This window comes from Rattus rattus, chromosome 14 (genome assembly GCF_011064425.1).
Source record: "Rattus rattus isolate New Zealand chromosome 14, Rrattus_CSIRO_v1, whole genome shotgun sequence".
Classification (NCBI taxonomy): Eukaryota; Metazoa; Chordata; class Mammalia; order Rodentia; family Muridae; genus Rattus; species Rattus rattus.
The window spans coordinates 81,706,739-81,711,752 of record NC_046167.1 but is presented as its reverse complement, the minus strand read 5'-3'; positions in this window follow the sequence as shown (position 1 = coordinate 81,711,752).

The following is a 5,014-nucleotide window of genomic DNA, read 5'->3' as shown; positions in this document are numbered from 1 at the left end:
GTCAATGAGGGAGCTGCCTGAGGCCAACATGGCTTCCAGACACACTCCAAGGTATCTTAACCCTGCACGGCAGTCAGGGGTGACGGGTAAGTTCATGCCTGACCACGCGTTTAAAAACCTCAGCTAATAAACAGTGGTGCTTCCAAGGAGCCAAGATGTCACCCTCACGGCCGGAAGAACTGAACTCAGGAGCCTCTACACTGACTGGAGGTTTGAAAATGGGATCTGAGCTATTTATATACACAGCCAAGTAAAATGTAACCTGACAGCCATTAAATCTATCTAGTTAGGCGAAGGAGCGATACTCTCTTTCCCTCTAAATCCTGAAATAACCTCTCTTCGAAGTCAGCCCTGTGTAGGCTGGCTATTGTCATCTGTGAGCGACATGAGTTCAGAGGTCAGCTGCCAGTTGCTGACAGACCCTGCTCAGGTTATTTCAGTCAACCGACATCCGTTTACTAAGCATTCTGGGCCTGGTATAAAGGAACGAAACAGGGCGCCATCCCAGAGGTAGTGGGAATCCCTGTATAGGGAGGGACAGACATGAATGTGTGGAAGGGGAGCTCAGAACCCAGGACGTAAATCACGGTTGCTGTGCCCAGTGAAAGCCTGCCTCAAGCAGCAAGCAATTGCTGAAGAAGGTTGAAGAGGCAGAGAGTTTGTTAGGGGCTCTGCCCCTGAGCTGGGCACACAGGGCAGTTAGTGGGGCCCCTTGCTTTCCTGCAGGAATGAACAAGCACCTCAGAAGTCAAACACAGCGAGTCCCTGCAACAGATCCACATGGAGGGGCAGCCCTGGGGAAGGCAGGGAGGACGTGCTCATAGCACGTGACGCCATAGGTCTGGGACAGAGAGAAAACAAGTGCTTGGTCATTCTAAAGGGGAGAAAGGGTCAGTAACAGCAGACACCCTTGAGTGAACTCAGTGTGAGCTTGGTGCGCTGCCGAGTCCTTGTCATGCACTGCCACGTGCCACACTGTGACTTGTTTCTCGTCGTCAATCCGGAGGCCGTGAGAGGCCTGTTCATGGTTCAGGGATAACAGCCTATAAGGTGCCTATTTGAGGTCCTGTATCGGTAACGGTTATGAATTCCATTGGGGACTTCAGGAGGAAGTTAGAGACCCTAACTCGGAGTTATTGTCTAAGTGTGAAGGGACTGGGGATATTTATTACCACGGTGATCACTAGCCACTAGTTGGGGGCCATTTCCAGGGGCCCCCAATTCACTGAAACACTGACTTGCCTATAGAATGGCCAAGCCTGCCCCAGCACTTAGTAGGACTCTAGCCAGCCAGAGCTCTTATTAACAGTATCACGAAGAAAGTCTCTGCTCTTCTCCAAGTGTCTATGAGCGTCTGTGACCCTGGCCAGTAGAGCTCCAAGATCCAGGAAGAAGGACATGCCGGCCTTTGTCTCCCTATTGTGCCTGAGGGGCACACGCTGCCAACTGCTCTGAGTGGTGACTGAACTCTGGACTCCATAGTAGTAAACCCAAGCCTAGAGACTGGGAGCCTCTTATCTCAAAGGGACTGTGGGCACTTTGTAAACCCTCCTTCATGGAGCAGAGTGCTGGATGTCCTGGCAACTTGTGGTCACCAAGCTACAAGGTATAGTAAACTGTCGTAAAAGGTTTTGCTGGTGAACTCTTCAGCCACGTCGGACTCTGGGCCGTCCTCCAGTCTGGATTCAAGTCTCAGCTTCCCTACGCTGTTGTTCCCTAACTTTGGATCCATTTAACTTTGAGTATTGCCTTTCTCACTTGTTTAAGGGGACTACCATCAAAGCCAGCCCAGCCCACACCCCAAGTCCCTGTTAGTCGGTTACCTGGCAGCGCCCAGATTCACCGGCATAGGGTGGAGAGGACCTACTGTTCAAGCTCCCTTTAGTTCTCGCACAGAGCTGTCAGCTTGAGGCTGCTCGAGTCTTGGCTCTAGCTGCTGTCAACAGGAAAGCCAGGCTGGACCTAGCGGAGGATAAGGGCATAGGTTTTTGTCTCCTGTAGAATAGAGTTTTGTCTTTGCAGCTCACTGGCCGGCTCCCTCCAAGCAAACCATCCATCATTTCACAGTTCCCCCCCTCCACCCCACCCCTGCTTTTAGAATGGAGCTTAAAGCACTCAATTCTAAAGTCACTCAATGCTGGTGAGAGTTAAGTCCAACTGAGCATGTGCACATCTCTATAGCGTGCGGTGATGTGCTGAGGACTCAGTTGATGAGAGTTTCCTGTTGCTATCTTTTATCCCAGTGTAGCTCCTGTTTCCACTCAGGGAGCTAGGAGGGGAGGCCGGGTGCCTCAGCCACCCAGAACCCCAATGTCATAGAAGCAGAGAGTTTCCTTTGCCTGCCTCTGTAACTGTCCGGCTTTGTTCCCTTCCACAATTAGACATATCAGGTTCAAAAGACACATTGTTTCTCACTAATGAATAGATTAATAACCTCCCTCTCCAGATGCAGGTCTTTATTGACCTCTTGAAATGCTAAGTATCTCAGAGCGGGAGAGCAGCAGGGAAATGCTCACCCAGCCCTGGTAGATCTGAGTCCCTGTTTACCTGAGGCGGGGAGGGATCCTGTAGCTGAGGTACTATGGACTGGTTTGAGGCTCAGTCAGGAGACACGTGGATGCCCTGAGTGCCCACGTGGACTGGCCCCAACCACCTGTATAGAGAAAGACGAAGCCTTCATCCTAACATCAGATGTAGTGAGGACAGAAAGGGCTAAAGATGGGAAAAGGAACGTCAGGCTTACAATGTAAGGGTGTAATCCAGACGAGCCTGGGATACTAGGCTAGCTTTGGCCTGGACCTGGGAGGTTGGTTATTAATGGAGTACCAATGGACTCTATGGTAGCCATATTCTCCACGATGGAGGCTCCCTAGAAATCCGGCTATGCTGCCCTTGGCTGTGTCTTTCCTGACTTGTGAGTGTTTTGTGTAGGTGAGGATCCGTTTTGGCCTCCACCCAAGGGTCCCTTTGTTTTTTTATCTTTAAAGCATATCAGGGCTGGCTGATGCTGGGGGCAGGCCTGTGGACCTATTAGCCAGCACTCTCTGCTCCCACCTGCTGGGGAAGCCGCCTGCCTTGTTAGCATCTGCTGAGACCTGACACTGCCTCACTTTCCCTGCAGGAGGCCAGCAGCTATAGAGGAAGCAGGACTAATTTAGGAGAAAGATGTTTCTAAAACAAACTTCTGAACGAATGCCACCGAATTTCTTATTTATCCTTTTGTTTTTGTAACGGAATCTGACCTACCTTGGCACGAACTCTTAAAAAAAAAAAACAAAACAACAACTTATCTATTTTTCTTCTCTCCCAAGTTAACTTTTAAATTTTGGGGGGCAGAGAGTGGAAGAAAAACATTGCAACCGAGGTATTCGGAGTTTCAGAGAAACCCCTTGACCCCGGTTTGGTCAGTTTGTAGGAAGTAGCCTTCCCCGGGGGAATCGGAAGTCTGAACAAAGCCAATCACTAGCTTCTAAATTGATTTTCAAACCAAAATTGGAACAGTTCTCGAATGCTCCCAGGACCTGGGGCTATTAATACTACAGAACAAGAAGGAGAAACTGAGTGTGCGGGAGCTGATTTATGAGCGAAAGGAAGTTGCAAGCTCGGAAACTTGCCTGTAACCCAATCATAGCCCCTCTGGAGAGGTGCCAGGGAGGAGTTGGAGACTATAAAGGAAGAGGGTTTCTCAGGGCTGTGGATGCATTGGGGGCGGGGGCGCTGGAAAGAGCAAGATGCGGACCACCGTGCTGAACTCCTCACAAACCCGGCATCGTTCCGTACAGCTGTCAGCAATGCCTGAGACTGGCCCCCTTGTCCTTGTCTCTCCTTCCTTTCTTTTATTTATCTATCACATTATTTTCTGTCCCCGAGTAGGCTAAATGACAGGAAGAGAGTGTGGGACCGTTGGCCACTGCTGCAGCAGCCTGTGGTCTTGTCTCTGGTGTCAAGTTCTGAAGTGTTAGGGTCACAGATCCAGCTGCTAACCGCTGAGACCAGCCACGGTTGGGTTGGCGCGGTGTGAATGGGAAAGTGGGGTTGGCCAGTCGGATCCCAGCAGGTGTGCTGGGGGTGGACACCCGATCTGCTTCCTTACTTCTTAGGGCTTTGAGAAAGCTATCGTTGCTTACAACTTTATTGGGATGGATATGCGCTAAATACTCGTATTTAAAGTATATTTGGTTTGATGAATTTCGGTGGATGTGTAGCCCAGTGAAAACCACAACTACAACCAAGATAACAAACACTGGCGCTCATTAGTTAAGAGCGCCTCACTGCTCATCAGAGGATCCAGATGTAGTCAACATCTGTCTCGGGCAACTCACAGCTACCGGTAATACCAGTCCCAGGGGATCCCGTGGCCTCTGCTGGCCTTGGTGCATATCTGCATTAAAGTAATACACATAAACATATATGCAGGCACACATATAAAGTAGAAACCTAAGGGTTCTCTGGGGAGTCAGTTGTGTTGGATGGTGTTTTGCTGGGGCAAGCACACAAAGGAGTGTTTTTCCTGAAGCAGACACAGGAGAGAGGATGTTCTGCTAGAGCAAGCATGTGAAAGGACATGTGATGAAGGATTCTTTGCTAACGACACACATGTATCGACCCGCCTTACATTTCGTAGTTGAGTTCCATTTGTCGGGACTCCGTAGAGAGAAACGCACCAGAAAACTCCCGGCGGTCTGCCTCAGCTTCTTGCTGCTTCTGAGACTCTGGCTGATTGGCAGAGGGATGTCAGCTGAGACAGAGTCACGTGCTGTGAGGCAAGACCCGTGGAGGACACGTGACATTTGGAGGGTATAAATAGGACTTTACAAAGTGACCGAGACAGAGCTTGGCTTGTGGGTCTTTGCTCATCTTCGCTCCCCTGAGAGAGGCAAAGCTGAGAACTTCTCCCGATGTCCCTGTGGGTTCCTCCTGCTGACTTAGGCTGAGGCTGAGGCCTGGCTGGCTCTGCTAGGCCATGCTACCACCACAGCTGATTCATGTTTGTTATCCCGACTGTACCCAGCTG